Source organism: Saccopteryx leptura, chromosome 5 (genome assembly GCF_036850995.1).
Source record: "Saccopteryx leptura isolate mSacLep1 chromosome 5, mSacLep1_pri_phased_curated, whole genome shotgun sequence".
Lineage (NCBI taxonomy): Eukaryota > Metazoa > Chordata > Mammalia > Chiroptera > Emballonuridae > Saccopteryx > Saccopteryx leptura.
In genome coordinates this window covers 111429228-111453558 of record NC_089507.1, presented here as the reverse complement: position 1 = coordinate 111453558, position 24331 = coordinate 111429228, and positions in this window count along the sequence as shown.

Sequence of the window (24331 nt, the reverse complement as noted above, 5' to 3'; positions counted from 1 at the left end):
AATTTTACAATAAGATGAAAACCTAAAATCTTGAATTGCAAAAAAACTGTAGCTTACAGAAAAAGACTAATGTCAGATTTGAGATCAGCACATTCGAATTAGGTAAGAACAAGTAATTTTGTGGATGCAACAAAAATATCGTTCCCCAGTGTTATTAAAAGATGTACTTTAAAGAGATGGGCATAATTAGGTAACTCAAGATTATTATTTATATGGTCAAATAACAAAATGCAAGTGTTAAAAATAATATGTAAGTATAGGATATAAAGGGTAGCTGAATAGTAATCATCTGGATCTTGAATTCAAGATTTATCAAAATGAACTAGAAAATATTGAGGAATGAGGAGAAATTATCTCATTCTAAAAGTGTCCTCTTATAAGGAAGGGGTAGGTAGTTACTACTTCATTTATGGTATTGACCGTTAGAGAAAAATGTGGTTAAATATATTTTTTAAACTTGTAAGAAAAAGGGAAAATGAAAATGACATTTAAAACCACTAAATCATTAGAGAGAAAAAACAAGTATAAGAAAACAAATCTCATAGTAAATGACAAGGATTTTTTTTAAATATCAGCTAATCTTTACAATTTTTGTATAATATATTTTATCCAAAGTGTTTTCACTTATATTGCCTTACCAGAGTATTGTTTCAATCTTGGTATCAAATACATTTTGTTTATTTTAAAAAAGTTTTTTTTAAGCTTTTATTTATTCATTTTAGAGAGTGTGGAGAGGGAGATAAGATGGAGAGGAGCAGGGAGCATCAACTCCCATACATGCCTTGACTAGGCAAGCCCAGGGTTTTAATCCAGTGACCTCAGCATTTCAGGCTGATGCTTTATCCACTGCACCACCACAGGTCAGGCAATTAATATAGCTTTGTAATAGAATTAGAAAGCTTCTTCCTCAAGAGTGCTTCGACTAATTGGGTCTTTTGTGGTTCCATATGAATTTTAGAATCTTTTTTTATTTCTGTGAGAAATGTCATAGGAATTTTAATAGGGATCACACTGAATCTGTAAATTATTTTGAGGAGTATGGATGTTTTAACAATATTAATCCTTCCACTTCATAAACATAGAATATCTTTTCATTTACTTGTGTCTTCTTCAGTTTCTTTCATCAATGTCTTATAGTTTTCAATGTATGGGCCTTTTATCTATGTGGTTAAGTTTATTCTTGTGTTTTATTCCTTTTAGTGCTATTATAAATGGGATTGTTTTTCTTAATTTCTCTTATAGGTAGTTTGTTGTTATTTTATACACACATAATTAATTTTGCATGTTAATTAAACCTTGCAACTTTACTGAATTTTATTTATTAATTTTAACAGTTTTTATGGTATCTTTATATAAGATTATATCATCTGCAAACATATAACATTTTACTTCTTTTCTAATTTGGATACTTTCTATTTTAGTATTTTTCTTGTCTAAATTGTTCTGCCTAGGACTTCCAGTATTATGTTGAATAGAAGTGGAAATAATAAACATTCTTGTTTTGCTTCTCATTTTAAAGGTAAACCTTTTAGCTTTTAATTGTTGAATAGATGTGAGCTGTGGGCTTGTCATATATGGCCTTTATTATAATGAAGTACAGTCTTCCTCTACCTAATTTGTTCATATTTTTTATAATCAATGTATGAAAAATTTTGCCAAATCCTTTTTCTGCATCTACTTAAATAATCCTACGATTTTATCCTTCATTCTGCTAATGTGGTATGTCAGATTTATTACTTTGTGTGTGTTGAACCATCTTTGCATCTCAGAAATTGTCCCACTTGAAAATGGTGTATGATTCTTTGAATATGCTGTTCATTTAGTTTGCTAGTATTTTGTTAAGTATTTTTGCATCTATGTTCATTGGGGTCACTAGCCTATAGTTTTCTTTCCTGTATTGTTCTTGTATGGCTTGATTACCTGGTTGTCCCAATGCTAAGAAGGTTGTCACTTGCATATCATGTTGTGAACACTTTGTGCATGTCCCTTTCCTAACCCTCCACTAATAATTGGATTTATAAGGGTTTTTGACCATTAAAAAATTATAGTTTTGCCTATGATTTTTATATTCTGAAATATGACTATGTATGATTTATACAATAATTTCTAAAGTCAGCTAGCACCAAAAAAATACATTTTCATAGTTAAAATTATCATCGCATCCTAATGGCATGACTGTCAGCTATGACTGTTATAGTATTTGGCTACAGTATTTCTATAATACCTATTAAATACAAAAAGTTAAGTAGATGCCTTCTCATATTTTCTTTTTACAAGCTGAACCTTGGGCTAAATCATTTGCCTTTAGGGTCCTGGAGATTAAAAGAGTTATGAGTATGTCTCTGTTAACTGACTCTCAATTATAGATAGTAACTTATATACTCGAACTTCAAATTGGTTCAAGAACTATTCTTAAATTTTTACCATCACTCTCAGTGGAAAAAATATTGGCAGAAGTTTTAGGTTATTCTTCATATTCTATAGAGACATTGGACAAGAAAACTTTTCAAACTAGAAAAATATCATTTTGAATTAAATAAGGTTAGGTTGGCTTTTATTCTAACTGTGATTGCTCTAAGCCTAAAATTTTTTTTATCTAATAATGCTTTCTATTTGTTAATTAGGTTTGAATTTTGGGTATAATTATTAAAAATTAAGCAAAAATCTTGCTTTATGATAAATTGTGCAGGTAAGAACCATTCTAGATTTCATTTAAGCCCCAGATTGTATCAAGATATGTTATTTCCATAGAACTAAAAGAATGGAAGTTTACAAAATTTGTTCTCCCTTCAGCATTTAGAAAACATATTTTATTTGCGGATTTCAGTTACTTGCTTGTTTCAGTTATGGTCAGTCATTAACATAATAAATGTAAATTAGAACTTGATATTTCCTGGATGGAGATTTGACTTGGGGTGGTGAACACATAACGCAGCATTCAAGTGATATGTTGTAGAACTGTGCACCTGAAACCTGTATAATTTTGCTAACCAGTGTCACCCTGATAAATTCAATAAAAAGGAAAAAATAAAACTTGACATTTTCTAAAATATCTTTTCTGTGTATTCAGATCCAAATTATGTAGTCCATTCAACACAAGGAAAGACATATGACATACCTGCATTTATTGGGACCATTAGCACAAATAGAAGAACTATTAAGCACAGTCACAAATGTCACATAGATATGACTACTTCCTTATAGATAGAAACAAACAACTAATGCTCACAAATAGCTGTATGCTATGCTACCTGACTCTTCTAAGTGTTGCCTCAAGACAGTGGAAATAAAATAAGTTGAGCAAGCCTTGAAGAAGTATGGAAACAATGTAATATTTATTTCATATGAAATACCTTTTTCATATCTGATATGCTAGGCTTATTGATTAATGCTGATTACTCATTTTACTGTGTTCATTTCTTCTTGCTGGTAAGACTGCTATAGCAGCCTCTAGCATTAATTGAGCATGTGCAACAATGTTGAGTACTTGACTTTTATGATCTCATTCAATATTACATAAGTTCAGGGCTCTTTTTTTCTTGAGGTATTGCCATTTCATGGGGTTTCCCTTTAGTTTCATATGCCTTGGTCATTTTGCTGCTTTGGAAATGCTATTCAAAGATGGGGTGCAGATAGATACATCTTTGAAAAACATCTCAAATTAGAATTAAACACTAAATGTCAGCACTAAAATGTCAAGAGAAGCATTCAATGACATGTTCTAGTCCAATTAGATCTGAACAGAGAAAGCTGGAAATCAGGTCAACTTATAATCATTCAACAATGAGGGCAAATGTGGTTGAATTAAGCACTGATTTCAATATAGTCAGTTAAGGGGAGCTTAAACCAAAGTGGGTGCAAGGGACTCATTCTCAGAATTAGATTTCATGCATTTTAAACATGAAGACTCAGATTCAGACTCTGCCGAAGAACAAAGAGACATATTTTTTCCTCAGGAGGTACTGACCAGTTGGAGAAATTGACTGAGAATGTGTCCCAAGAACACACATTAGTGACTTTTCATCAAGGACTTTGGCTTACATGGTTTTTGGAAGTGGAACTCCCACTACGTGTGCCAGCCCCTATAGCTTGCTTCTAGGCATGGCTGAAAAGCTACTCTCTCTCCAAACTATTTTGAATTAATGATGTTAAATTAACTTTTATCTTACCTGTGATTATTATAATTTTGTAAATAACAGCAGCAATAGGTCTGAAAATTTCTTTTATAGAGGACTGACTGCAGCTCTGCCCCTACACAGTGGCTTGGAGTGCACAGAGCAGTGTGGGCATCAATCCCAACTCATCTGCTTGGCCTGGTGGCTTTGTGCTTGCACAGCCTTTATGTCACCTGCTTACTGGGACCTATAACAGTCAGAAAATGCTAGAACATCAAGGACTGAATCAGACACTGTTATCATTTTATTAAAATTTTATTCTAAACTTTTGCATATGCTCTCTCTCTAGACATAACCCAAAGTCAACATATACCTGAAAGTCTACAGCTAAGTCAAAACTGTTACTTCTGTTTTCTAATTCTTCCAGAAAGACTATAACAACTGCTCAAATGAAAATCAGTATCACCACTGCTTCTGAGATCAGATGAGATCGGGTGTGTTCAGGGTGGTATGGCCATAGACACCACTGCTACCAGTAACCACCCCCGCCTTCCCACACACACATGCCCTATACTAGGTCTTTGTCAAACTTATAACTATTTTTGAACTTGGCAGTCAATTTTGCGATCTGGTGATGAGCAGATGACCATGCTGGGAGGACAGGTCCCTGAGGAGATGAGAAAGGTAGAGGGGGGCGGTAGTTGGAAGAACAGAGACAGCACTGGGCATACATGGGAGTGAATACAGTAAACTGATTACAGAATCATTGGAAAGGTTGAGGAAATATCAAAGAAGAGGAACATTAACCCAGAAAGCAGTCCTTTCAGAAAGACTACTGGTGGGTCAAAGACCCAAACTGTTGATTACTCCATCCCCCTGATAGGACCTTACTCTTGTTGGCAGAGAATGTTCATTAAAAGAATGCCGGATGTCAGAGAAAGGGCACCATGAGGAGCGATACCGATAAATTTCCCCAAAATTTCAACAAGTTCTTCAAACAGAGACAGAAAAATCTATTCTTGGAGCATCTAGAAGTCCCACACTGAACACAAAGCTATGATCGAGCGAAAAATTGACTAAATATATAATCAATCCTGAAGGAAATAAGACGGAGAAAGAAACACTCCGCCTTCCTCACTAACCAGTTTCACTTGGAACTGAGAGAATAAAAACTAAGGCAGGCAAAGGGTCAGTGAATAGAGCCAGGCTGTGGCACAGATGTCCAAGCCAGGCTGTGGCACAGACGTCCAAGCCAAGGAAAGACTGTGCTTGTGGCGACCCAGTCAACACAAGCTAACACCCGCACCAAACCCAGACAAAGACAGGCAAGTGCAACAGCCATTAGCCCCGATATCCTGGTTGGGGAGCTCGGATAGTGTGCGAGAGGTTTCTCCTAGTGCACTGGGAGTGGGCGCCCATGTTACCAAACAGAGGGGCAGAGTCAGAGGCCTTTGTGTGGGCTGAGACCAGAGTCTCGGGGTCGCCCCTGCACCCTGAAGATCGGTGCGTGGGGAGTGCGTGAAAGTGAACTTCCCTATGCTCAAACTTTTCTGGGCAGGGTGCCTCACCTAGGGCAAGTGGCTGCCACCCCGATATACTGGTTGGCGAGTGCAGATAGTGTGCGAGAGGTTACTCCTAGGGCCCCAGGAGTGGGCACCTGTGTTCCCAGACAGAGGAACAGAGTCAGAGGCCTTTGCGTGGGTTGTGACTGGAGTCCCAGTGTTGCCCCTGTGCCCTGAAGAGCAGCGCTCAGGGAGTGCACAAAAGCAAAATTCTCTACACTTGAACTTCTCCAGGCGGGTGGGGCGCCTCACCCAGCCATACAAGCTAACAGACCTGGGAAGGATTAGCTTAACCCACACTCTGTTTACCTCCCAACTGACCAATGCGACCTTAACTGACAAGATCACTCTCAGTTCAGCGATCTAAGACAAGAGGCATGATATTTTTTAGTGCCTCTTGCTATGCATGTAGGGGTGGGAGCAACTTCTGATTGGAAGAGCTTTCATACTCAGGGCTATATGTTAAAAAGAGGGATTTGGCAGCTTGTAAGATCTCCTGTTTTCCAAGATGTTTTCCATCTTCTACCCAGCCAAAACAAGTTACAAAGTGACAAAAGCCTAGGGAAAGTGGTCCCACAGAGTGCTGAGGCATTCTGGACATGCCTAGAGGTACATAGAAAGGTACCATGAAAACAATTGGATCCCAGCCCTGACTTATTATGCTAGTGGCTCTGACTGATAGAGCCTTACCCAGAGCCCTGTGCTGAGTGAGGATAGAGTGGGGATTTGCCAGCTCTTTGAGCCTCTTACTCTCCAGGCAGAGGCAGCAGCAACCCCATAGCTGGATCATCAGGCTGCTAATTCAGGAAGGAAAGACTAAGAGAGAGGCTTCAGGAAAATGGACTCTCTCATTGTCGGAGCCTGCAAATGCTAATGAGCCTCAACTGCCAATGAGACTGAAGCCTAATATATGACATCACCATAGAGACTTTTCAACTGCAAACCTCTACCTAAGTGTGCAACAGGGGCAGAGCTCGGGGTACAGAGTCACTGACCAGGAAGAGGGAGATAAAAGAAAAAGCAAAAAGATAATATCTCAAAATTAAGAAAAATCCACAGACATTATAACCTTTTCCATTTTATTTTATTTGTTCATTTGGTTCTTTCATCTTCTTGTCTTGATTATTTTCTTCTTCTTCCACTTTGGTTGTTTTATTCTCTGCCAGTCTTACTCTTTCCTCTTCTTGAAATACACTACCCATAAGTGTTACATCTCCCGTTTTCTTTCCTTTCTTCTTCCATTCTCTCTATAAGGGTTGCACTCCAAAACCCTTAACTCTCTCTCTCTCTCTCTCTTTTTGTTCTTTTTTCTTTTTTTCATTAATTCCTCTTTCTTTTCTTCTCCCTCTATATTATTTTCTTCTTTTCTCCTTTATTTTTCCTCTCATTCAATCCTCAATCATGAACAAATTATTTTATTTGGGACTCAAATTTTTCTTTGTGGCACTTTGGGTGTTTTTTACTTCACTTTTTTTTAACTCATTAGTAGTACTCCCAACCCTGGCTCTCCATTTTATCTAGTTTTTGCTCCACTAAATATAATAGTAATCTTTTAATTTTTTTCCCTTTTTTCTGTTTCCCTCTTATCCCTCTCATTATATCTCTTAGTCGATCATCACTTAAAAGCAAGTCATTTTATTCTTGACCCAAATTTTTTTCTTTTTTGCATTTTGTGGGTCCATAACCACTTTTTTGCCCCTTTATCACTTCTCTCCAACTCAGGCCCTTCGTTATACATATTTTTTGTTCTGTTTAGCAAAATATAATTCACAGTTTATCACAATTTTTTCTCAAGAAGGAGGGGAGAGTAGAGGAGAAAATAACAGAAAAATAATAATTTTTTTATTTTTTATTCTTTATTAATTCTCATTAGTACTATCAACAAAACCACCCTCAGATGCCATTAAGGAAAAGGAAATCAAATATCATAGATACAAAAGACAGAGAGGTAGCACATATAGATGAGGAAAAATCTATGGAGAAAAAATTTAATATATTAGAAACCTTGGAGCTAAATGACAAAAGAATTTAAAATATAAATTCTAAAAGTACTCAGAGGTATAGAAGAAAACACAGAAAGGCAATTTAGGGAGCTCAGAAACTATTCAATGAACAAAAAGAATATATTACCAAGGAAATTGAAACTATAAAAACAAATAAAACAGACATGAAAAACTCAATTCACAAACTGAAAAATCAGGAAACAAGCTTAGCTAATAGAACAGGCAAGATAGAAGGTAGGGTTAGTGAAACAGAGGATAATCAACTTGAGGCAAAACAGAAAGAAGAAGAAAGGACTCAAAATTTTTTAAAAATGAGAAAACCCTACAGAAATTTTCTGACTCCATCAAAAAAACTAATATAAGAATAATAGGTATATCAGAGGGAAAAGAGAAAGAAAATGGAATGGAGAACATATTCAAACAAATAATAAATGAGAACTTCCCAAGCCTGTAGAAAGAAATGAGGCTCGAATTCAAGAAGCAAACAGAACACCGAGTTTTCTTAATCCCAACAAACCTACTGCAAGGCACATCATAAAGAAATTGGTACAAACCAATGACAAAGAAAAAATTCTCAAGGCAGCCAGAGAAAAAAAGAATAAAACATATAAAAGAAGGAGTATTAAATTATCATTGAATTTCTCAACAAAAAATCTACAAGCTAGAAGAGAGTGAACCCCAATATTTAAAGTCCTGAAAGAGAGGAACTTTCAGCCAAGAATACTATACCCATCAAAGCTATCCTTCAAATACAAAGGAGAAAAAAAAACATTCACAGATACAGAAAAGATGAAGGAATTTACCATCAGAAAACCCCCACTCCAGGAAATACTAAAGGGGGTTTTCCAACCAGATTCAAAGAACAAAACAAAACAAAACCACAAGTAAAATTTCCACCAAGAACACAATAAAACCAAATTTAAACTGTGACAACAAAAACAAAAACAAAAAAATAAAAGAGAAGAGGACAGAGATGAAGAGTAGCAAAGGACAATGGAGTGCAGAAGTACTCACAAGATAGTGTACTACAATGAACAGGGTAGGATCCCTTTTCATTACTTAATTGTAACCACCCTTGAAAAACGCACCACAAAAACACATGACTTAAAAAAGATAACAACACAGGAAAAAAATATGGAATACAAACAAACAAACAAAAAGGATATAAAACAAAAAAGAAGAATCAACCAAGATACAAAACTAACAGAAAGCAATTTATAAAATGGCAAAAGGAAATCCACAAGTGTCAATAATTACACTAAATGTAAATGGATTAAACTTACCAATAAAAAGACACAGAGTAGCAGAATGGATTAAAAAAATCCAACTGTATGCTGCCTACAAAAAACACATCTAAGCAACAAGGATAAAAACAAATTCAAAGTGAAAGGCTAAAAAACAATACTCCAAGCAAATAACATCCAAAAAAAAAAAAGCAGGCATAGCAATACTCATATCTAATAATGCTGACTACAAGACAGCAAAAGTACTCAGAGACAAAAATGGTCATTTCATAATGATTAAGAGAACACTGAATCAGGAGACATAACAATTCTTAGTATATATGCACCAAACAAAGGAGCACCAAAATATATAAGACAGCTAGTTAATGACCTTAAAACAAAAATACAATCACTTGGAGACTTCAATACAACACTTACAGCTCTAGATCATTCATCCAAACAGAAAATCAATAAAGATATATTGGCCTTAAACAAAACACAAGAACACCTGGATATGAAAGACATCTACAGGACATTTCATCCCAAAGTGACAGAGTATACATTTTTCTCTAGTGTACATGGATCATTCTCAAGAATTGACCATATGTTGGGCCACAAAAATAACATCAGCAAATTCAGAGAGAAGAAATTATATCAAGCATATTTTCTGATAATAAAGTATTAAAACTAGAATTCAATTGCAAAAAGAGAAGAAAAAACACAAAAATGTGGAAACTAAACAATATACTTTTAAAAAATGATTGGGTCAAAGAAGAAATAAGCACAGAGATAAAGGATATACACAGACAAATGAAAATGACAATACAACATATCAGAATCAATGGGATGCAGCAAAAGCAGTGATAAGAGGAAAGTTCATATCACTTCAGGCCTATATGAACAAACAAGAGAGAGCCCAAGTGAACCACTTAACTTCACACCTTAAGGAACTAGAAAAAGAAGAACAAAGACAACCCAAAACCAGCCGACGAAAGGAGATAATAAAAATCAGAGCAGAAATAAATGAGAGAACAGAAAACATATAGAAAAAATTAATAAAACAAGGAGCTGGTTCTTTGAAAAGATCAATAAAATTGACAAACTCTTGGCAACACTCACCAAGGAAAAAGAAAAGACTCATATAAAGAAAATCCAAAATGAAAGAGGAAAAATTACCACGGATATCATAGATATACAAAGAATTAATGTTTAATACTACCAAAAACTATATGCCACCGAATTCAACAATCTAGAAGAAATGGATGAATTCCTAGAACAATACCACCTTCCTAGACTGAGGCATGAAGAAGCAGAAAGCCTAAACAGACCAATTAGCAGGGAGGAAATAGAAAAAACTATTAAAAACCTCCCCAAAAATAAAAGTCCAGGCCCAGACGGTTATACTAGTGAATTCTATCAAACATTCAAAGAAGACTTGGTTCCTATTCTTCCAAAATATTGAAGAAGAAGCAATACTTCCAAATACATTTTATGAGGCCAACATAACCCTCATATCAAAACCTGACAAGGATGACACAAAAATAGAAAACTACGGACCAATAACTCTAATGAATACAAAGGCTAAAATACTAAACAAAATACTAGCAAATCGAATACAACAACATATTAAAAAAATAATACATCATGACTAAGTGGGATTTACCTCAGAATCTCAAGGATGGTTCAACATACGTAAAAAGGTTAATGTAATACACCATATCAACAAAACAAAGAACAAAAATCACATGATCTAATCAATAATTGCAGAAAAGGCATTCGATAAAATATAACACAATTTTATGTCTAAGACACTCAACAAAATGGGTATAGAAAAAATATATAAAGGCCATATATGATAAACCATCAGCTAACATCATATTATTGAATAAATGGCACAAAACTGAAGGCTTTCCCCCTTAATCAGGAAGAAGACAGGGTTGTCCAATCGCTCCACTCTTTTTTTTTTTTCTTTTTTTTTTTTTTTTTTTTTTTTTTTTTAAATAAATTTTTATTAATGGTAATGGGATGACATTAATAAATCAGGGTACATATATTCAAAGAAAACATGTCTAGGTTATTTTGTCATTAAATTATGTTGCATACCCCTCGCCCAAAGTCAGATTGTCCTTCGCCACCCTCTATCTAGTTCTCTGTGCCCCTCCCCCTCCCCCTAACTCTCCCCCTGTCCTCCTTCCCCCCACCCCTGGTAACCACCACACTCTTGTCCATGTCTCTTAGTCTCATTTTTATGTTCCACCAATGTATGGAATCATGTAGTTCTTGTTTTTTTCTGATTTACTTATTTCACTCCGTATAATGTTATCAAGATCCCACCATTTTGCTGTAAATGATCTGATGTCATCGTTTCTTATGGCTGAGTAGTATTCCATAGTGTATATGTGCCACATCTTCTTTATCCAGTCTTCTATTGAAGGGCTTTTTGGTTGTTTCCATGTCTTGGCCACTGTGAACAGTGCTGCAATGAACATGGGGCTACATGTGTCTTCACGTATCAATGTTTCTGAGTTTTGGGGGTATATACCCAGTAGAGGGATTGCTGGGTCATAAGGTAGTTCTATTTGCAGTTTTTTGAGGAACCACCATACTTTCCTCCATAATGGTTGTACTACTTTACAGTCCCACCAACAGTGAATGAGGGTTCCTTTTTCTCCACAGCCTCTCCAACATTTGCTATTACCCGTCTTGTTGATCATAGCAAATCTAACAGGTGTGAGGTGGTATCTCATTGTAGTTTTGATTTGCATTTCCCTAATAACTAATGAAGCTGAGCATTTTTTCATATATCTGTTGGCCATTTGTATCTCTTCCTGGGAGAAGTGTCTATTCATGTCTTCTTCCCATTTTTTTATTGGATTGTTTGTTTGTTTGTTGTTGAGTTTTATGAGTTCTTTGTAAATTTTGGAAATTAGGCCCTTATCTGAGCTGTTGTTTGAAAATATCATTTCCCATTTAGTTGGCTGTCTGTTTATTTTTATATCAGTTTCTCTTGCTGAGCAAAAACTTTTTATTCTGATGTAGTCCCATTCATTTATCTTTGCCTTCACTTCTCTTGCCATTGGAGTCAAGTTCATAAAATGTTCTTTAAAACCTAGGTCCATGAGTTTAGTACCTATGTCTTCTTCTATGTACTTTATTGTTTCAGGTCTTATATTTAGGTCTTTGATCCATTTTGAATTAATTTTAGTACACGGGGACAGGCTGTAGTCGAGTTTCATTCTTTTGCATGTGGCTTTCCAGTTTTCCCAACACCATTTGTTGAAGAGGCTTTCTTTTCTCCATTGTGTGTTGTTGGCCCCTTTATCAAAGATTATTTGACCATATATATGTGGTTTTATTTCTGGGCTTTCTATTCTGTTCCATTGGTCTGAGTGTCTATTTTTCTGTCAATACCATGCTGTTTTGATTATTGTGACCCTATAATATAGTTTAAAGTCAGGTATTGTAATGCCCCCAGCTTCATTCTTTTTCCTTAGGATTGTTTTGGCTATTCGGGGTTTTTTATAGTTCCATATAAATCTGATGATTTTTTGTTCCATTTCTTTAAAAAATGTCATAGGAATTTTGATGGGAATTGCATTAAATTTATATATTGCTTTGGGTAATATGGCCATTTTGATTATATTTATTCTTCCTATCCAAGAACAAGGAATATTTTTCCATCTCATTGTATCTTTTTCAATTTCCCTTAACAATGCTTTGTAATTTTCATTATATAGGTCCTTTACATTCTTTGTTATGTTTATTCCTAGGTATTTTATTTTTTTTGTTGCAATCGTGAAGGGGATTATTTTTTTGAGTTCGTTTTCTAATATTTCATTGTTGGCATAGAGAAAGGCTATGGACTTCTGTATGTTAATTTTGTATCCTGCGACCTTACTGTATTGGTTTATTGTTTCTAATAATCTTTTTGTGGAGTCCTTCGGGTTTTCGATGTATAGGATCATATCATCAGCAAAAAGTGATACCTTTACTTCTTCTTTTCCAATATGGATGCCTTTTATTTCTTGGTCTTGTCTGATTGCTCTGGCCAGAACTTCTAGCACCACGTTAAATAAGAGTGGAGAGAGTGGACAACCCTGTCTTGTTCCTGATTTAAGGGGGAAAGCTTTCAGTTTAGTGCCATTTAATATGATGTTAGCTGGTGGTTTATCATATATGGCCTTTATCATGTTGAGATATTTTCCTTCTATACCCATTTTGTTGAGAGTCTTAAACATAAAATTGTGTTGTATTTTATCAAAAGCCTTTTCTGCATCTATTGATAAGATCATGTGGTTTTTGTTCTTTGTTTTGTTGATATGGTGTATTCCGTTAACCGTTTTGCGTATGTTGAACCATCCTTGAGATTCTGGGATGAATCCCACTTGATCATGATGTATTATTTTTTTAATATGTTGTTGTATTCGGTTTGCCAGTATTTTGTTTAGAATTTTAGCATCTGTATTCATTAGAGATATTGGTCTGTAGTTTTCTTTCTTTGTGCCATCCTTGCCAGGTTTTGGTATGAGGGTTATGTTGGCCTCATAAAATGTGTTCGGAAGTATTGCTTCTTCTTCAATTTTTTGGAAGACTTTGAGTAGAATAGGAACCAAGTCTTCTTTGAATGTTTGATAGAATTCACTAGTATAACCGTCTGGGCCTGGACTTTTATTTTTGGGGAGGTTTTTAATAGTTTTTTCTATTTCCTCCCTGCTGATTGGTCTGTTTAGGCTTTCTGCTTCTTCATGACTCAGTCTAGGAAGGTTGTATTGTTCTAGGAATTTATCCATTTCTTCTAGATTGTTGTATTTGGTGGCATATAATTTTTCATAGTATTCTACAATAATTCTTTGTATATCTATGATGTCTGTGGTGATCTCTCCTCTTTCATTTTGGATTTTATTTATTTGAGTCCTGTGCCTTTTTTCCTTGGTGAGTCTTGCCAAGGGTTTGTCAATTTTGTTGACCTTTTCAAAGAACCAGCTCCTTGTTTTATTGATTTTTTCTATAGTTTTTCTGTTCTCTATTTCATTTATTTCTGCTCTGATTTTTATTATCTCCTTTCGTCGGCTGGTTTTGGGTTGTCTTTGTTCTTCTTTTTCTAGTTCCTTAAGGTGTGAAGTTAAGTGGTTTACTTCGGCTCTCTCTTGTTTGTTCATATAGGCCTGAAGTGATATGAACTTTCCTCTTATTACTGCTTTTGCTGCATTCCAGAGATTCTGATATGTCGTATTTTCATTTTCATTTGTCTGTATGTATCTTTTGATCTCTGCGCTTATTTCTTCTTTGACCCATTCATTTTTTAGAAGTATGTTGTTTAGTTTCCACATTTTTGTGGGTTTTTCCCCCTCTTTTTTGCCATTGAATTCTAGTTTCAAGGCTTTATGATCAGAAAATATGCTTGGTACAATTTCAATTTTTCTAAATTTGCTGATATTGTCTTTGTGGCCCAACATATGGTCAATTCTTGAGAATGTTCCATGTACACTAGAGAAAAAAGTATACTCTGTCGCTTTGGGATGAAGTGTCCTGTAGATGTCTATCATATCCAGGTGTTCTAGTATTTCGTTCAAGGCCACTATATCTTTACTGATTCTCTGTTTGGATGACTGATCTAGAGCCGTCAGCGGAGTATTGAGGTCTCCAAGTATGATTGTATTTTTGTTAGTTTTTGTTTCAAGGTCAATAAGTAGCTGTCTTATATATTTTGGTGCTCCTTGGTTTGGTGCATATATATTAAGGATTGTTATGTCTTCTTGATTCAGTGTCCCCTTAATCATTATGAAGTGACCATTTTTGTCTCTGAGTACTTTTTCTGTCTTGTAGTCAGCATTATCAGATATGAGTATTGCTACACCTGCTTTTTTTTGGGTGTTGTTTGCTTGGAGTATTGTTTTCCAGCCTTTCACTTTGAATTTGTTTTTATCCTTATTGCTTAGATGTGTTTCTTGTAGGCAGCATATAGTTGGATTTTCTTTTTTAATCCATTCTGCTACTCTGTGTCTTTTTATTGGTAAGTTTAATCCATTTACATTTAGTGTAATTATTGACACTTGTGGGTTCCCTACTACCATTTTATAAATTGCTTTCTGTTAGTTTTGTATCTAGTTTGATTCTTCTCTTTTGTTTTTCTATCATTTGTTTCTGTTTGTTTGTGTTCCATACTTCTTTCCTCTGTTGCTACCTTTTTTAAGTCATGTGTTTTTGTGGTGGTTTTTTCAAGGGTGGTTACCATTAAATAATGAAAAGGGTACCTACCATATTCATTGTAGTACCCTATCTTATAAGTATTTCTGCACTTCATCGTCCTTTGCTACTGTTAATCTCCATTCTCTCCCCCCCTTTTTTTTTCCTTTGTTGTCACAGTTTAAGTTTGGTTTTATTGTGTTCTTGGTGGAGCTGTTACTTGTGGTGTTGTTTTCTTTTGTTCTTTGAATCTGGTTGGAAAACCCCCTTTAGTATTTCCTGGAGTGGGGGCTTTCTCGAGATAAATTCTCTCATCTTTTCTGTATTTGTGAATGTTTTTATATCTCCTTCATACTTGAAGGATAGCTTTGATGGGTATAGTATTCTTGGCTGAAAGTTCCTCTCTTTCAGGGCCTTAAATATTGGGGTCCACTCTCTTCTAGCTTGTAGAGTTTCTGCTGAGAAATCTGATGATAATCTAATAGGCCTTCCTTTATATGTTGTACTCTTCTTTTCCCTGGCTGCCTTGAGAATTTTTTCTTTGTCATTGGTTTGTGTCATCTTTATTATGATGTGCCTTGGAGTGGGTTTGTTGGGGTTAAGAAAACTCGGAATTCTGTTTGCTTCTTGAACTTGAGGCTTTAGTTCTTTCCACAGGCTTGGGAAGTTCTCGTCTATTATTTGTTTGAGTATATTCTCCATTCCATTTTCTTTCTCTTCTCCCTCTGATATACCTATTATTCTTATGTTATTCTTTCTGATGGAGTCAGATAATTCCTGTAGGGCTTTCTCGTTTTTTATTATTTTTGAGTCTCTTTCTTCTTCTCTCTGTTGTGCCTCAAGTTGTTTGTCTTCTATTTCACTAATCCTATCTTCAATCTGGGTTGTTCTGCTAGCTAAGCTTGTTACCTCGTTTTTCAGCTCGTGAATTGAGTTTTTCATTTCTGTTTGATTTGTTTTTATAGTTTCAATTTCCTTGGTAATATATTCTTTGTGTTCATTGAGTTGTTTTCTGATCTCCCTATATTGCCTTTCCGTGTTTTCTTGTATATCTCTGAGTATTTTTAAGATTTCTATTTTAAATTCTCTGTCATTTAGCTCCAAGGCTTCCAATATGTTAAGTCTTTTCTCCATAGATTTTTCCACATCTATTTGTGTTACCTCTCTTTCTTTTGTATCCATAATATTCGATTTCCTCTTTCTTATTGGCATCTGCGGGTGGTCTTGTTGATAGCACACCGGTGCACTTTCTCGCGGCTTGAGTGAACGTCCCTGCGGTAGCTTCCTCCACACCCTCGTCTCTCAGATTCGAGTGATAACAGTCCTTTTGCTTTCAGTTTGCTCCGAAGATAAATTTTCCTGTTTCTAGTTGATAAATTTGTTGTGATTTTGGGGAGATCTGTCGGACGCGCTGCTCACGGCGCCATTTCCGTGACGTCACTCGCTCCACTCTTATTTAACGTGGTGCTAGAAGTTTTGGCCAGAGTAATCAGACAAGAGAAAGAAATAAAAGGCATCCATATCGAAAAAGAAGAAGTAAAGGTATCACTTTTTTCAGATGATATGATCCTATATATTGAAAATTCCAAAGAATCTACAAAAAGACTACTAGAAACAATAAAACAATACAGTAAGGTCGCAGGATACAAAATTAATATACAAAAGTCCATAGACTTTCTATATGCCAACAATAAAATTTTAAAAAAAACAAACCCAAAAAAACAATTTCCTTCATGATTGCAACAAAATAAATAAAATACTTAGAAATAAACAAAGCAAAGAATTTAAAGGACCTCTATAATTGAAACTACAAAACATTGTTAAGGGAAATCAAAAAAGATACAATGAGAATAAAAAATATTCCTTGTTCTTGGATAGGAAGAATAAATAAAATCAAAATGGCCCTTAACCCAAAGCAATATATGAATTTAATGGAATTCCCATCAAAATTCCAATTACATTTTTTAAAGAAATTGAACAAAAAATCATCAGATTTATATAGAACTATAAAAAACTCCAAATAGCCAAAGCAATCGTAAAGAAAAAGAATGAAGCTGGGGGCATTACAATACCTGACTTCAAAATATATTATACAGCCACGACAATTATAACAGCATGGTATTGGCAGAAAAATAGACACTCAGACCAATGGAACAGAATAGAAAGTCCAGAAATGAAACCACATATATATGGTCAAATAATTTTTGATACATTTGATAATTTTGGTGCTGGGAAAACTGGAAAGCCACATGCAAAAGAATGAAACTCAACTACAGCTTGTCCCCTTGTACTAAAATTACTTCAAAATAGATCAATGACCTAAATAAAAGTCCTGAAACAATAAAGTACATAGAAGAACACATAGGTTCTAAACTCATGGACCTTGGTTTTAAAGAGCATTTTATGAATTTGACTCCAAAGGCAAGGGAAGAGAAGTTAAAAATAAATGAATGGGACTACATCAGACTAAAAAGTTTTTGCTCAGCAAGAGAAACTGACAACAAAATAAACAGACAACCAACTGAATGGAAAATGATATTTTGAAACAACAGCTCAGATAAGGATCTAATATCCAAAATATACAAAGAACTCATAAAACTTAACAACAAACAAACAAACAATCCAATAAAAAATGGGAAGAGGACATGAAAAGACACTTCTCCCAGGAAGAAATACAAATGGCCAACAGCTAAATGAAAAGATGCTCATCTTTATTAGTTATTAGAGAAATGCAAATCAAAACTGCAATGAGATAACACCTCACACCTGTTAGATTAGCTATTATTAACAAGACAGGTAATAGAGTCAGAGTAATGGCGGGGTAGGAAGCGATACCGATAAATCTCCCCCAAACCTCAACAAGATCTTCAACCAGAAACAGGAAAACCTATCCTTGGAGCCTCCAGATGTTTCGCAATACACCCAAAGGTATGATCGAGCGAAAAATTAGCTACATATATAACCAAACCCCGAAGGAAATAGGGAGTAAGAAATGATCCGCCTTCCTCACTAACCTAAACAGGGCGATTTTCACTGGAAACTGAGAATATAGAAACTAAGGCGGGCAAAGGGGGTGAATAGATCCAGGCCATGGCACAAATGGCTGAACCAGGCTGTGGCACGGAGATCCAAGCCGAGGAAAAAGTGTTCCTGTGACAACCCAGGCAATACAGCAACCACTCGCGTGAAACCCAGACAAAGAAAGACAAGCGGGGCAGCCATTTTACCTGATCCCCTGGTCGGCGCATAGTGGGCGACAGATTCCTTCCAAAGCCCCCGGAGGGTGCACCCATGTTACAACACAGAGAGGCAGAGTCAGAGGCCTTTGTGTGGGCCAAAAGCCTCCGGGCTGCCCCAGCACCTGGGGAGAGCAGCACACGGGAGGGAGCTAGAGCTAATTCCAACACTGGATCTTTTCAGTACGGGCGGGAGGTTTCACTCAGAGGGCAAGACTCCAGCCTCACATCCTGGTCTGCGTGCATGGAGAGTGGGCAGGAGACTCCTCCCAGCACCTGGGAGTGGGAGCCCGTGTTGTCCCACGGAGGGGCAGAGTCGGGGGCCTTTGTGTGGGCCAAGGGCGGAGTCACAGGCTGCCCCAGCGCCTTGAAAATCCTGCATACAGGAACGGAGCAAGAGCCAATTCCAACACTGGAACTTTTCAGTGCAGGCGGGGGGTTTCACTCAGAGGGCGAGACTTCCGGTCTAACATCCTGGTCTGCACGCACAGATAGTGACCAAGAGTTTCCTCCAAGAGCCCCAGTAGTGGATGCCCGCCCGTGTTACCGGACAGAGTGGCAGAGCCAGAGGTCTTTGAGTAGGCGGAAGCCCCAGCTGATTATGCTAGCGGTTCTGACTGACTGAGCCTTACCCAGAGCCCTGTGCTGAGTGGGAATAGAGTGAGGAGTTGCCAGCTCTTTGAGCATCTTACTATCCAGGCAGAGGCAGTAGCAACCCCATAGCTGGATTCTCAGGCTACTAATTGATGAAGGAAAGACTAAAAAAGAGGCTCCAGGAACATGGACTCTCTCACTGCCGGAGCCTATAAATGCTAATGAGCCTCGACTGCCAACGAGACTGAAGCACAATACATGACATTACCATAGAGACTTATCAACTGCAAACCTCTACCTGAGCATGCCAAAGGGGCAGAACCCAGGGTACAGAGTCACCGACCAGGAAGAGGGAGAGAAAAGAAAAAGCAAGAAGATAACCTCTCTATATCAGAATAATCCACAGACTTTATAACCTATCCCATTTAATTATATTTGTTCGTTTGTTTCTCTTATCTTCATTCTTGATTTTTTTTTTCCTCCTCCAATTTGGTCTTTTAACACTCTACCAGTCTTACTCTCTCCTCTCCTTGAACTACACTACCCATAAGGGTTACATCTCCCATTATCTTTTCTTTCCTCTTCCTTTCTCTCTATGAGGGTTGCACTCCAAAACCCATAACTCTCTCTCTCTATCTCTCTCTCCTCTTTTTTCTTTTTTCTTCTTTTAGTGGTTCCCTCTTTTTTTCTCTCTCTCTCTCTTTCTTTTCTCCCTCTATATTAGTTTCTTCCTTTCTCCTTTATGTCTCCTCTCATTCAAACCTCAATAACAAACAAATAATTTTATCTGGGACTCAAACTTATGTTTGTGGCATTTTGGGGGGTTTTTACTTCACCTTTTTAACTCACTAGCAGTGCTCCCATCCCTGGCTATCCATTTTATCAAGCTCTTGTTCCACTAAATACAATAGTAATTTTTTAATTTGTCCCCCCATTTTCCTCTTTCATTCTTACTCCTCTCATAATAACTCTTAGTCAACCAACACCTAAACGCAAATCATTTTATTCTTGATCCAAATTTTTTCCTTATTTGCTTTTTGAGGGTCCATACCCCCCTTTTTAAATTTTTTTTTTATTATTATTTTCCTTGCCCCTTTATTACTTTTCCCCAATTCAGGCCCTCCATTAAAAGCATTGTTTGCTCTATTACATACAATATAATTCACAGTTCACCACAAGATTTTCTAAAGAGGGGAGAGGAGAAAAGAGAAAAAAAGGAGGGGGGGAATAATTTCCTTTTTTTTAATTTTTATTTTATTTTATTTTTCTTTATTTCATTATTAATACTTTTTAAAAAAAACACAATTTTTTCAATTTTTTATTTTTTTAACTTTTTATTTTTTATTAAATCTCATTAATACTATCAACAAAACCACCCTCAGATGCCATTAAGGAAGAGAAAATCGAATATCAGGGATACAAAAGAAAGAGAGGTAACACAAATAGATGAGGAAAAATCTATGGAGAAAAAATTTAATATATTGGAAACCTTAAAGTTAAATGAAAAAGAATTCAAGATAGAAATCCTAAAAATACTCAGAGATATACAAGAAAACACAGAAAGGCAATTTAGGGAGCTCAGAAAACAACTCAATGAACACAAAGAATATATGTCCAAGGAAATTGAAACTATAAAAACAAATCAAACAGAGATGAAAAACTCAATTCACGAGCTGAAAAATGAGGTTACAAGCTTGGCTAATAGAACAGGACAGATAGAAGAGAGGATTAGTGAAATAGAAGACAAGCAACTTGAGGCAAAACAGAGAGAGGAAGAAAGAGACTCAAAAATTAAAAAAAAATGAGATAGCCCTACAAGAATTATCTGACTCCATCAGAAAGAATAATATAAGAATAATAGGTATATCAGAGGGAGAAGAGAGAGAAAATGGAATGGAGAACATACTCAAACAAATAATAGATGAGAACTTCCCAAGCCTGTGAAAAGAACTAAAGCCTCAAATTCATGAAGCAAACAGAACTCCGAGTTTTCTTAACCCCAACAAACCTACTCCAAGGCACATCATAATGAAATTGGCACAAACCAACGGCAAAGAAAAAATTCTCAAGGCAGCCAGGGAAAAGAAGAATACAACATATAAAGGAAGGCCCATTAGAATATCATCAGATTTCTCAGCAGAAACTCTACAAGCTAGAAGAGAGTGGACCCCAATATTTAAAGTCCTGAAAGAGAGGAACTTTCAGCCACGAATACTATACCCAACAAAGCTATCCTTCAAATATGAAGGAGAAATAAAAACATTCACAGATACAGAAAAGATGAGGGAATTTATCATCAGAAAACCCCCACTCCAGGAATTACTAAAGGGGGTTCTCCAATCAGATACAAAGAACAAAAAAAAATAAAGCCACAAGTAAAAGCTCCAAGAAGAACACAATAAAACCAAATTTAAACTGTGACAACAACAAAAAGAAAGGGGAGGAGAAGATGGAGATTAACAGTAGCAAAGGACGATGGAGTGCAAAAGTACTCACAAAATAGTTCGCTACAATGAACAGGGTAGGGACCCTTTTCATTACTCAAGGTAACCACCATTGAAAAAACCACCACAGAAGCACATGAGATAAAAGAGACATCAACAGAGGAAAGATGTATGGAATACAACCAAATAAAAACAAAAGATAGAAAAACAAAAGAGAAGGATCAAACAAGACACAAAACTAACAGAAAGCAAGATATAAAATGGCAATAGGGAACTCACAAGTATCAATAATTACACTAAATGTAAACGGATTAAACTCACCAATAAAAAGGCACAGAGTAGCAGAGTGGATTAAAAAAGAAAATCCAACTGTATGCTGCCTACAGGAAACTCATCTAAGTAACAAGGATAAAAACAAATTCAAAGTGAAAGGCTAGAAAACAATACTCCAAGCAAATAACATCCAAAAAAAAGCAGTTGTAGCAATACTCATATCTGATAATGCTGACTACAAGACAGGAAAAGTACTCAGAGACAAAAATGGCCATTTCATAATGGCTAAGGGGACACTGAATCAAGAAGACATAACAATTCTTAATATATATGCGCCAAACCAAGGAGCACCAAAATATATAAGACAGCTACTTATTGATCTTAAAACAAAAACTGACAAAAACACAATCACACTTGGAGACCTCAATACACCGCTGACGGCTCTAGATCGGTCATCCAAACAGAGAATCAACAAAGACATAGTGGCCTTAAACAAAACACTAGAGCACCTGGATATGATAGTCATCTACAGGACATTTCATCCCAAAGTGACTGAGTATACATTTTTCTCCAGTGTACATGGATCATTCTCAAGAATTGATCATATGTTGGGCCACAAAAACAACATCAGCAAATTCAGAAAAATTGAAGTTGTACCAAGCATATTTTCTGATCATAAAGCCTTGAAACTAGAATTCAACTGCAAAGAAAAGGAAAAAAATCCCACAAAAATGTGGAAACTAAACAACATACTTTTCAAAAATGAATGCATCAAAGAAGAAATAAGTGCAGAGATCAAAAGATATATACAGACTAATGAAAATGACAATACGACATATCAGAATCTATGGGATGCAGCAAAAGCAGTGATAAGAGGGAAGTTCATATCACTTCAGGCATATATGAACAAACAAGAGAGAGCCCAAGTGAACCACTTAACTTTCCACCTTAAGGAACTAGAAAAAGAAGAACAAAGACAACCCAAAACCAGCCGAAGAAAGGAGATAATAAAAATCAGAGCAGAAATAAATGAATTAGAGAACAGAAAAACTATAGAAAAAATTAATAGAACAAGGAGCTGGTTCTTTGAAAAGATCAACAAAATTGACAAACCCTTGGCAAGACTTACCAAGGAAAAAAGAGAAAGAACTTATATAAACAAAATCCAAAATGAAAGAGGAGAAATCACCACGGACACCGTAGATATACAAAGAATTATTGTAGAATACTATGAAAAACTTTATGCCACTAAATTCAACATCCTAGAAGAAAAGGATAAATTCCTAGAAAAATACAACCTTCCTAGACTGAGTCAAGAAGAAGCAGAAAGCCTAAACAGACCTATCAGTAGAGAAGAAATAGAAAAAACCATTAAAAACCTCCCCAAAAATAAAAGTCCAGGCCCTGACGGCTATACCAGCAAATTTTATCAAACATTCAAAGAAGACTTGGTTCCTATTCTACTGAAAGTCTTCCAAAAACCTGAAGAAGAAGCAATACTTCCAAACACATTTTATGAGGCCAACATAACCCTCATACCAAAACCAGGCAAGGATGGCACAAAAAAAGAAAACTACAGACCAATATCTCTAATGAATACAGATGCTAAAATACTAAACAAAATACTAGCAAATCGAATACAACAACATATTAAAAAAATAATACATCATGATCAAGTGGGATTCATCCCAGAATCTCAAGGATGGTTCAACATACATAAAACGGTTAACGTAATACACCATATCAACAAAACAAAGAACAAAAACCACATGATCTTATCAATAGACGCAGAAAAGGCTTTCGATAAAATACAACACAATTTTATGTTTAAGACTCTCAACAAAATGGGTATAGAAGGAAAATATCTCAACATGATAAAGGCCATATATGATAAACCATCAGCTAACATCATATTAAATGGCACTAAACTGAAGGCTTTCCCCCTTAAATCAGGAACAAGACAGGGTTGTCCACTCTCTCCACTCTTATTTAATGTGGTACTAGAGGTTCTAGCCAGAGCAATCAGACAAGACAAAGAAATAAAAGGCATCCATATCGGAAAAGAAGAAGTAAAGGTATCACTTTTTGAAGATGATATGATCCTATACATCGAAAACCCCAAAGAATCCACAAAAAGACTACTAGAAACAATAAGCCAATACAGTAAGGTAGCAGGATACAAAATTAACATACAGAAGTCAATAGCCTTTCTATATGCCAACAATGAAACAACTGAGAAAGAACTCAAAAGAATAATCCTCTTCACGATTGCAACAAAAAAAATAAAATACTTAGGAATAAACATAACAAAGAATGTAAAGAACTTATATAATGAAAACTATAAACCATTGTTAAGGGAAATCGAAAAAGATATAATGAGATGGAAGAATATACCTTGTTCTTGGCTAGGAAGAATAAATATAATCAAGATGGCTATATTACCCAAAGCAATATACCAATTTAATGCAATTCCCATCAAACTTCCAATGACATTTTTTAAAGAAATAGAGCAAAAAATCATCAGATTTATATGGAACTATAAAAAACCCCGAATAGCCAAAGCAATCCTAAAGAAAAAGAATGAAGCTGGGGGCATTTCAATACCTGACTTCAAACTCTATTATAGGGCCACGACAATCAAAACAGCATGGTATTGGCAGAAAAATAGACACTCAGACCAATGGAACAGAATAGA